Raw genomic sequence first — 12,020 nt, 5'->3', positions numbered from 1 at the left:
TGATGACAAAAACTCTTAACCTCTATCTTCTTTATCTTCTGTAAAAAGATTAAGTAACATGGTATGGATATTCTAAATGTACCGTTGCTAACTTCTTACTCACCGAATTCAAGCCCTGGGACATGCGTCTTCCTCTTACCTAATGACGAGAATGTCTTCTATAACGTGATGGTGTGCTGAGGAGAGACATCCATCATGAAGTAAACAGGTTACCACCTAAAGACAAGCACGTAAACCTGAGTAAACTTGAAAAAAGAGTGTCAGCTATTTTCCTCATTTACAGCTCTGTAGTTGTTACTGAAATTACTGCCCAAAACGTACCTTCAACAGACGCTTGCTAAACAGACACACCCCGATCTCCACCTGTAGTCTAAACGCCAAGCCGCCCAGCCGGCAAGCTGACAACTATTTAAAGTAGCGTGTACCGCGTTGCTAATAATCATAGAAATAGGACTTTACAGACCGTCCAACCCGATCCAAGATGGCGTGACATCGCGTCTAAATATTAGGGTTCGAAACTCCTGTATTTTATGTGTTGTAACAAAATATGTGGAGTAATATGTATAAAACAAAAGAAAACGAAACTAACCTCTGTGTCCTAATGTCGGGCATCTATACTCATATATTATGAAGAATGCAATATTACCCCATACTTTCTAAATGTTCATGGTGATTATAAAAAACACAACAGTTCATAATGGTCATTAAGACCCCCCGGGATTACTGTTCCAAGTTTTTTAATCCATTCTGTCTCTTTGCGAGCCAGTGTAGTGTGAATGTCTTTACCTGCAATGGGTGTAATATGTTCTAGAATGGTGAATCTAAGTTGAGGAATAGTGTGAGCACTATTCACCCAGTGTTCTGCCAATGATGAGTTCATGTTTTTATTCCTTTCCTAATGCGGCTCTTGTGTTCCACTATTCTGGTTTTAATTCTCCTACTGGTCCGTCCAACATAAACTAGACCACATGGGCACTTTATGGCATAAATAACATTTTCAGTGGTGCAGTCTGATGTGTGTTTAAGAGATATGGATTTTCCAGTCTTCGGATGTTGAAATTCTTTGCTAACAATAACATTTCCACATTGTCCGCAATTGTGACATTTGCGCATCCCCTGTATTGTGACCCTTTTAGTCTACCCTTAGGTTTCTTCAGCTATTCACGTAAATGTTGTGCTCTGGTGTGTGCAAATAATGGAGGTTAGGTAAAAATATCCTGAAAATCTGGTTGATTCTCGATAAGTTCCCATCTTTTCCGTATGATGGTTTTGATTCTGGGAGCCTGCGATAAATGTTTCAATACAAAAACCTCTCTTTTTTCTGAAGATTTAATTTGTTTTTTCAAGAGTTCCTTTCTGCTTTTTTTGTCCACAATGTTCTTTGCTTCTTGCAATGAGCAATCAGGATAACCTCTCCTCCTATATTTGTTCAACTGATCATTAATCTGTGTTTCACATGTGTCCTCATTCGAAGTAATTCTCTTGATGCGCATCATTTGAGACACAGGTAAATGTTGTTTCAGTGACCAAGGGTGACCACGGGAAAAATGCAATGCACTGTTCACATCTGTCGGTTGTGATAAACTCTGGTTTCCAATCCTTCTGTTGTTTTTAGAATTTCGATATCCAAAAAATGTATTCTCTGTTCATCAATCTCAGACGTGAATTGTATCCTGCTGTTAAATGTATTCAATTCCAAGATGCATCTCTCCAATATACTTCTGGGGCCTTTCCAAACGACGAGAATGTCGTCAATGTATTTCAAGAAACTTTTTGCATATTTACACCACTCTGAATGATTCAATATGTACTGGTTTTCAAAACATGCCATGTACGTATTCGCATATGCGGGTGCCCCCGGAAAGCCCATGGAAGTTCCAGTTCTCTGAATATAGTATTCGTCTTGCCAGCAAAAATAGCTGTGATAAAGAGCAAAGTGCAACAGTTCTAATAAAAACACACTTTTCTCTTCCTCAAAATTGGATTGTAATAGTCTCCATTCTGTTGCCTCTAACCCCTCGCCGTGAGCTATGGACGTATATAACGCCACCACGTCAATGGTACATAGGAGAATGTCCTCATAAAATACATCTTTAATGTTCTCAAGTTTTTCTAGACAGTCTGTCGTGTCCCTTACATACGTTGACCATGATTGAACAAGTGGCTGAATTGCTGAAGAAACCTGAGGGTAGACTAAAAGGGTCACAATACAAGGGGATGCGCAAATGTCACAATTGCGGACAATGTGGAAATGTTATTGTAAGCAAAGAATTTCAACATCCGAAGACTGGAAAATCCATATCCCTTAAACACACATCAGACTGCACCACTGAAAATGTTATTTATGCCATAAAGTGCCCATGTGGTCTAGTTTATGTTGGACGGACCAGTAGGAGAATTAAAACCAGAATAGTGGAACACAAGAGCCTCATCAGGAATAAAAACATGAACTCACCATTGGCAGCACACTGGGTGAATAGTGCTCACACTATTCCTCAACTTAGATTCACCATTCTAGAACATATTACACCCAATGCAGGTACACACATTCACACTACACTGGCTCGCAAAGAGACAGAATGGATTAAAAAACTTGGAACAGTAATCCCGGGGGGTCTTAATGACCATTATGAACTGTTGTGTTTTTTATAATCACCTTGAACATTTAGACTGTAAGGGGTAATATTGCATTCTTCATAATATATGAGTATAGATGCCCGACATTAGGACACAGAGATAGTTTCTTTTTCTTTTGTTTTATACATATTACTCCACATATTTTGTTACAACACATAAAATAGAGGAGTTTCGAACCCTAATATTTAGACGCGATGTCACGCCATCTTGGATCGGGTTGGACGGTCTGTAAAGTCCTATTGCTATGATTATTAGCAACGCGGTACACGCTACTTTAAATAGTTGTCAGCTTGCCGGCTGGGCGGCTTGGCGTTTAGACTACAGGTGGAGATCGGGGTGTGTCGGTTTAACAAGCGTCTGTTGAAGGTACGTTTTGGGCAGTAATTTCAGTAACAACTACAGAGCTGTAAATGAGGAAAATAGCTGACACTCTTTTTTCAAGTTTACTCAGGTTTACGTACTTGTCTTTAGGTGGTAACCTGTTTACTTCATGATGGATGTCTCTCCTCAGCACACCATCACGTTATAGAAGACATTCTCGTCATTAGGTAAGAGGGAGACGCATGTCCCAGGGTTTGAATTCGGCGAGTAAGATGTTGGCAACGGTACATTTAGAATATCCATACCATGTTACTTAATCTTTTTACAGAAGATAAAGAAGATAGAGGTTAAGAGTTTTTGTCATCGAAGTACAATCTGGATTCGATATCAAGCTTCCAGAGTGGTATGTTTACTTTCGATTTCACATTTGAATAATTTGGCACTCATACAGGTTAATGGTCAATAATGTTGAGTTTTGTCATATTCACATTTAGAGACATTGATGAATTCATCGCACTTTTGGCATCCACACGATGAAATAGACCTTCTGTAACCGGGAGGTAATTTCTTCACATCGATTTCACAGATTTATTTAGTCTCATTGATCACATTCCACATATGGATTACAGTCACCTCAGGATGCACTTGGTGGATTTCTCATGGTATCTCGGCCTTTGGAACACACGTTGTGAGTTTATTTATTAACATGAGGCACATTTCTTTCTTTTTCTTTTTATTCCTGTGGGTATTCATTGGTTTATATTACGGAGAATGCAAACATTGAGATAATTGGTGAAGGTGATTGCAGGCATGTGATGTAGTTCTTTTCAATTTTCAATTTTCGAAAACTGTGAATTTTGTTGTAGACACGAGAACCGTACTTCCCTGAAGATTTGCAACAGCTACTAAAGTTATTACAACCCCTGAAGAAGGGTTCAGAGTGAACCCGAAATGCATTGGGTTTTCTTCTGCATTTTGTTTATTGGTTATGAGCAAATACTGTTTGTATGCATTGCTATGACACATTTACATTTTGTGCATCATGGAATATGAGATACTTTTGTTTCAATGAATTTGGAATCATGAGGTTCTAATTACGAAATGAGATTTCTATAAATAGGAATAAAAGTGCATTTAATGATCAATCATGAGCTTATAGGCTTTATTGCCAGATAGTTGTGCTGAACATAGTCCCTGGTTTCCGGGGTCTCCTTGAACAACTTCTCCATTTGGGCAGGGGAGCATCGCCCCACATACTGCGTGTGCAGCAAAAGTAAAAAAAGAAATGGTAATAAAATGGCTCTGTTGTCATTTTATTTTTTCATCTTCCAGCCTGAGCTGAGTGTGAGAGCGGGACGGGGCATTTTCTGCTGATTGGCAGTAATTGTGGTCATTCCACCAGTATAAATTGCATGTTACTTTAGCCGTCTCTCTTGCATTGGCCAGTCTGACAGGCACACTTTAAACCTCTCAAACCCGAGCTGTGTTAGCCGGGTGGAAAAAAGGCACAGGTGCCTGAATGAACGCTGAGCCAGCACAATTCAACCAGTCCTGGTGCTTCCCTCATGCTGGTTAACAGTATGAGGTCAGAGTCTGGGTTAGTTGGGGGAGCTGGCTCTTGGACCTCATACTCGGACGCTTGGAGAGGAACACCATAATCATTCATTCAAGATTTTATTTAATTTGATTTAGTCCTCTGCTGAGGACAACAAATTATAAAAATTACATTCAGTTAAAACTATGAAAATGTGACCACATCAAAACAGTTTTTAAAAAACTCTTAAAAAATGTATACAAGCTATTATATAAAAATTAATCAGGAGGTAATTTAAAAAGCAATATAAGGCACTGTACGGTGATTATATTGTGTCTGGTACATATAGGGGTTAATATCGGCATCTGGCCTCGAACAGTGTCGGATTTGGACATTCAAACAATACATGTGGTAATCTTGCACTGCTCCGTAACATATATCACAAGTGCTGGTGGTAATTTCACAGGTGTTCCATTTAGCTGTAGAAGCTTTTAATGGTAAAATCCCTAGCCATAATAAAATAATACAACGCCGGACCCCATGAACTAAAAAAAACGAGTATAACGTTGCTGGATTTGATATTCTATTGATTCTGCATACTGTTTATAATGTTTTAGTTGAGAGCAGTGTTTAACATCAAAATGAATTTTTTAATGGGGTTAGGTGTTTTAAGAAAAGCCTCAAGTGTGCAGGTGTCCAGGATTTCAGAAGTGCTAATGTGCAATTCGAAAAAGTAAAGTCCTGTGTTTAAATTCTGTTTAAAAGTATATGTTTTGATTTGTTCCTAAAGGTCTCCATTTTTAATATACACCATAAGGATCCCTGCTCGGCATGTAGGAGAGTATAAGCCCATTTTATGATGCAAGAAATTGCTCTGGCGTGAAAGCTAACTATGGAGAGCACAAGGTGCAAAGCTTGAGCTGGAACTGCTTGGTTGACTTTTATCAATTTACTAACAATATTCTCTTCTCTACTTTTTACTGGATGCCAATTTATTATTGGGATGTATTCAAAGGCATGTGATAGAATAGGAGGAATTTCTAACTATAAACCTCTAAAAGGGAGTAAAAATGTCTGTTCCCGGAGGAGGAGAATAAACGCTGCAGAGCGCCAACATGACAGTCTGCTTTGCGCCCTATGTGCTGAAGATGAGAGGAATTTTGTAGTGTTTATGTGAAGGTTCACCACAGGTATATACATTCTTTAACCACCTCTATGGGCTTTCCTTCTAGTGACCAGTTACATTTAGTAAATTGCTTTCTTCCTCTAAAAGGTACTACTTTTGTTTTAGATATATTTGGCACAAAACAATTTTCCTCTGTATAACGGGTGAGTGCCTGTAAATTTCTTTGTAGACTGATTGGTGTGAGATCTATAACGATTGAGGATGAGAAGTTGTAACGGTTGCTATCCTACTTTTCAATTCAAATGTTAATTTGTTGTACTCTGTGTTGTAGTACTGTCTGGGTGCTATGGAGAATCACATCCTGATCACGAGGTATTGGTTAATTGCTTAGTGAAATCCTTAATAACTGTAAGGGCAATCTTCTTTGAGTACTCCTTCGCGAAACTATTGCTTTAAACAATCACCAATCTTTTCAACTTGGTTAATTTTGGTTTATTCAGCTTTATATACCATTGGTGAAACTTCCTTCAATTTCATATATATTCAATCATATATATTCTTTCAAAGATGCTTTTAACTGTTCAGTCATTCCAAAACAGTAGTTATTTAGTTCACAGGTATAACCATCCCGATGCATTTCGGGTCAAGCCTTTCTTCAGGGGTTTCTCCCTTGAAAATGAAAAGAAAAACACCCATTGACCCTGGGTCCTAATGCGACATTCTCGAATTAATGTTTGCTATCACATTCAGTGACATATAAAAAAGGCAATAGTCGAGTGTCCCTCATCTCAATTTCTATAGATTCAAAAATAAAATGGTGCTCGTGAGAATAAAAACGGTCAGACCACTAGGCGTGCAATCCAGGAAATTATGCTTGTGGAAAAAGTGAAATCAATAAGTGAACTTTTAGTCATGTAGAGTGCTCGAAAGGTAGCGTATACCTACACGTCTGTGAAATTAGAATAGGCAAAATGGTTTCGCAATGTGCACTAATTTGCGCCCTCAAATGAGGGTGAAAGTGTAACTCTAACTATTGAGCTCAAAAGTGATATGTCGGTGATTTATAAAATGTACTAGTGTGCCAGTAACCGAAAACGAGTAAGTGCTCAATTAGATAATGGTAAAGTTATAACAATATGTGAAGCCTCGTACCTGTGAGTGCTCTTAGGTAGAAAACGTAAAAGTTTTTTTACTAGACCTGATGCACTGCACACTGTATCATAGTTACTTCACTTGGCAAGATCAAAACTATATTCAACTGTCTGGTACATCGATGGGGAAATGCGCAGTTCCTGCGTATGCTAATCTTTTCTTGCACCGGTTTGAGCTAGACAACATTTTGTCGTAAAACATTTGGACGGAAAATCTTATTACTTATCATCGGTACATTGATGACATATTCCTAATTTGGAAAAGGACAGAAAGTAACCTACTACAGGCCATAGCGAGATTAACAATATTGATGAAAGCATACAGGTCACACATACTCTAGAAAGACTAAGGGGGCCATTAGGATGGCGGGGCGGGCAGGAAACGGGACCGCCCGCCTCGAGGGCGGGGGTCCCGAAATGTGCATTAGGATGCGCCCGCCACACAGGCGGGCGCATCCTGTATTGTTGCCATTGCGGCGGGCGGAGCAGTAATCTCCGCCCGCCGCCTTGTGAAACGTGCACGTTGTGCATTTCTAAGTGCAACATGACAGGCACAGCGCGGTGCCTGCCATGATGCACTTTGAAATGCGGGGGGGTACCATAGGTACCCCCCATGTGCAACCCCCCAAGCCAGGGACTCCCAGGGGGCCCGCAACGGGCCCCCGCAGGGAGTCTCCGCATGCCTTTCCGTGGCGGCATTGCCGCCACGGAAATGCATTTGTGTAAACCCATTGTAATATGGCGGTCGGTGTCTAACAGACACCGCCACCATGTTACTCGTTTTCCGCCCCGGCTGCCAGGCGACCGGGGCGGCAAACATGCGGGCGGTGTTTCTCACCGCCGCGGTCCACCCCGCCATACTAATATGGCGGGGGGGATTTGGGCTGTGGATGTCGGGCAGATTTCCTCCGCCAGGCTGGCGGTGGCTACCGCCAGCCTGGCGGAGGAAATCCGCCCGACATCCTAATGGACCCCTAAGGATTTTGTTTATAGATGTGGACATTGTAATACAAGATCGCAAAATAGTAACATCAGTATTTAGTTTACCAAACCTACCGATCGGAATAACTTTTACATTTCCTTAGATTTCACCAAATGAGTTTGAAAAAACATCTCCCATACTCTCAATTGTTAAGGGCAAGATGGATAACATCCTCTGAAGACCTATATAATAATAACAAGGAGAAAATCCTTTTGAAATTTAAGAAAAGAGAATATCCGTATACTATTTTGAAACAAGCAGAGGAAAGGGCTAAACAGAAAGAAAGAGCGAATCTACTCAAACCTAAAATTTAGGCAGAGAAAAAAGAAGAAAGAACAGTATTTGTGTCTAAATATTCCACCAACAGTGTGAAAATCAAACAAATAATTTGAAAATATTGGCCTTTATTACAGGCAGAAGCGGATTTCAGGATTACCCAATTGTTGCGTATCAATGCACAAAAAATCTACAACAATTTTTGTCACAAAAGAAATGACCTACAGATGCAATTCATACAGGCACGACCCAGTGCTATAATTGAGGAAATTGCAACAATATAAGAGGCACTACACTGATGCATCCTACACAAGGCTCTCCCATCAAATTGCGAGTATCAACTACCTGTGATACTAGCAACGTAGTATATTTGTTGAAATGCCCATGAGGGTTGCCTTATGTAGGAAAGACAGAAAGGAAAATAAAAACTTGTTTGGTTGAACATAAAAGTAACATACGACTAAAGAACACTAAATCTACGGTTGCAGTACACTATTCGGACAACAACCATAATATAAGCCAATTGAGGTACTTGATCTTGGAACAAGTAGAGATAAAAGAAGGACGAGATAATAAGAACTTCTTGTTACAACGAGAACAATATTGGATTCATAAACTGCATTCACTCAACCCAAGAGGTTTGAATGAACAAATGGAATTTTATCTATAGTAAAACCTGTGTTAGGTCTTGTTATATTGGCTGATTGAAGTACCAAGCTTGAAGGTCATCAGACCATATATATAGTTTAATATACATCCTATTGGTAACAATGTACTGGTGTCTTAAACATCGTAATGACAGAAATATTTAATTTTGCATACAATGAGATTGTAATCCTATTGTGACTGTATAAGAGTATTGTGTCTTTCATAATACCTTTTCCACACGGATTTAAGTAGTAGTTTTTTTTGCACACAATGTGAAGAAGTATACACCTAAACAATAGCCTTTACCCGAGACGGCTTCTTTGAGCCTATGATGTGGTCTAGTCTTTTTGAAGCAGCAAGCATGCATCCGATACTCACTTCCGGGCTACAGTATTATTTACTTCCGGCTTGGATAGCCGAATTTTACAAACAACACAGAGGTCGTTTTTTCGGATCACGCTCTACCTAAGAGCACTAACAGGTACGAGGCTTCACGTATTGTTATAACTTTACCATTAACTAACTGAGCACTTACTCGTTTTCGGTTACTGGCGCACTAGTAAATTTTATAAATCACCGACATATCACTTTCAAGCTCGAGGGTGCAAATAAGTGCACATTGCGAAACCATTTTGCCTATTCTTATTTCATGGACGTGTATGTATAGCGCTACTTTTCGAGCACTCTGCATGACTAAAAGTTCACTTATTGGGGATGGTTATACTAAATAATGTCTGTTTTGGAATGACTGAACAGTTAAAAGCATAAGAATATATAACAGAGTAGGGAACCCTGAACCTAGGACAAGGATACAGGGGAACAACCCTCCACGGAGTTCAATAATAATCAAAACATGAGCGGGAAGTTCCCATTACTTTTGCAGGACCAAATAGTTCCAATAACTGCAATTGCCCACAGAGACGCTATAAGGTATCAAATCATTTTATTTTAATACAATTCATAGTGAGAAAAACTTAATTTCTTTAACATGTTCATTTATGTATAAAATTCATGCAATATTAGCCCAGAACAACAAAAAACAGTAAAACATTATATGCAAAAACCATTCGTACTCTCAGGCATTCACGCATCCAGCCATCACCACATACATAAAAAGGAAAAACTGTAAACACATTTAAGACCAACAGACAAAGAAAGCGCCGACGCGCGTTTCGGAAAAAAGTGCCACCATTGAGGATTCCTTCATCAGGGCGCAAGTAAGGTTTTTACTGTTCCATTTCAACTTTTCTGGGCAACAAGCTGCTATTCGTAGCGTTTCTGTGGGCAAAAGAGCGAAAATTATAATTCTACAAAGAAAAAGGGGGGAAGGGAACTGGTCAATTAAAGAAACACATTCTGTCATTTACACATTTAAAATATATACAAACACACCAATTTCTAGTAAATAGTTGCAGAACAGGAAGGTTGAACATTTAACGCGGGATAAAAGGTAGACTAAGGGGCCATGGGGTAGGATTAATAAATAATCTAGGTAGGATCGAACAGTTAAAAGCATCTTTGAAAGAATTTATATGATTGAATAAATATGACATTGAAGGAAATTTCACCAATGGTATATAAAGTTGAATAAACCAAAATGAACCAGGTTGAAAAGACTGGTGATTGTTTAAAGCGATAGTTTTGCATAGGAGTCCTCAAAGGAGACTGTCCTTCCAGTTGTGAAGGATTTCACTAAGATCTAATATAACCACATCGTCAGCGTACATCAAAATATGTATGTTACTAGATGATAATTTTGGGGGGAAGTTGTTAATTTTTATAAATCAGCCTAGGAGGTCACTTATATAAAGAGAAAATAAAAGGGAGGATAAAAGACAACCTTGCTTCAGACCATTTGGTGTAGCTATTGATCGGGTAAGTCCCTTCTCTCTCCCCATTTGTATTCTACACTTTGGTGCTGTGTGTTGCTATATGATTATCTCAAGAAGTTTATCAGGCATTCCTAATCTTTCTAGCTTCTTCCAGAGTGTAGGTCTATCTACTCTGTCAAAAGCTGTTGTAAAGTCAACAAAAACACAATAGACTAACTGCGATTTTGATACTACATACTTGTCTATGATCATTTGTAGAGCAGCATTGTTGTTGGTTACGGAGTGTTTTGGACGGATCCCAACTTGAGTCTTAGGGATCACTCCATGTGAGAAGCCCAGTCCTTCAAATGTTCAAGGACACTGGCCATGAAGGTCATCCCTATGGCATACAACAAGGCGATTTGTCGATAATTACTGGGAAGTGTCCTGGATCCTTTTTTTAAAATTGGGATCACATTGCTCCCCACCAGTATTTTGTAATTTCCCCTGTGGCATAACAATGGGAATATAGGGGAGCTAAAAACGTACTCCAGTCTTCTGGGTTGATTTGAATAACTTTGCTTGTGATCTTGTTGGGTCCCATTCCTGCAGAGGAGTTAGCGTTCTTAATATGGTGGACTATTTGCCGGACTATTGAGGCTAGAATAGCTTGGTTATTTTTTTCTTTCCTGAGTATTGCTGTGTTCAATATTTCCTGCCTCTTGTTTGATTTATATAACTCATGGATATTTTTCCCACTCCAATGATGGACCTGGAGAACTTGCAGGGATTGCCTTGTTCCTGTTTCTTTGGCGATTAAACTCCAGAACGCCTTGCTATTTTTCTGTTTGACTGCTATTTGAATATTGACACAATTTTTATCCTTATCCTATTGATCTTGTTGTTTTTTCTCTTTTTCCCTCAAATGTTTTTTTTTAGCTTTTTGATTCTTTTTATGTCTAATCTCCGAGAAGTTTCAAATTGCAATCAGATTAATTTATTTAGCTTAGTTGTTTCATAATCTGGACTCTTTCTTTTTCGATGTCCCATGTGCATTTTCTGACTATTTGGTATTTCCTGCAAGGTAGCCACTACCTTCGAGATGATCTCTTTGAAATTTATTAGCCGGGGTTAAACCAAGGACAGACTCCTCTATAGTTGCATATGACAGCTCCACCGGGCTTCGGCCAAGGTTGCTTGAGCACCGAGGTAAGTACAACCAGTTTTGGTATCCACCCAGAGTTACAGGTTACATAGTTACATCAATTAAATCAAAGAATCACGGAGGGAGGAGGGAGGAGGAGGGGATGGGGGGGGGAAGGAAACACAACGGGGAAACGAGGAAAACAATGTCAGATGACCAGCTGGGTAGGTGGCGGCCGAGGGGGTGAAACCAGGGCCAGATTTGTTTATAGCTGCATATAACAGCTCCACCGGGCATTGGCTAAATTTGCTCGTGCACCGAGATAAGTATAAACAGATTTGGTATCTGCCCAGGGGGCATCGTCAAAGGTCCATCGAAAGTTCCATCAAT

The sequence above is a fragment of the Lissotriton helveticus genome, chromosome 4_1, assembly GCF_964261635.1.
Source record: "Lissotriton helveticus chromosome 4_1, aLisHel1.1, whole genome shotgun sequence".
Lineage (NCBI taxonomy): Eukaryota > Metazoa > Chordata > Amphibia > Caudata > Salamandridae > Lissotriton > Lissotriton helveticus.
The sequence above is the reverse complement of the archived record's forward strand: the minus strand, read 5'-3'. Positions refer to the sequence as shown.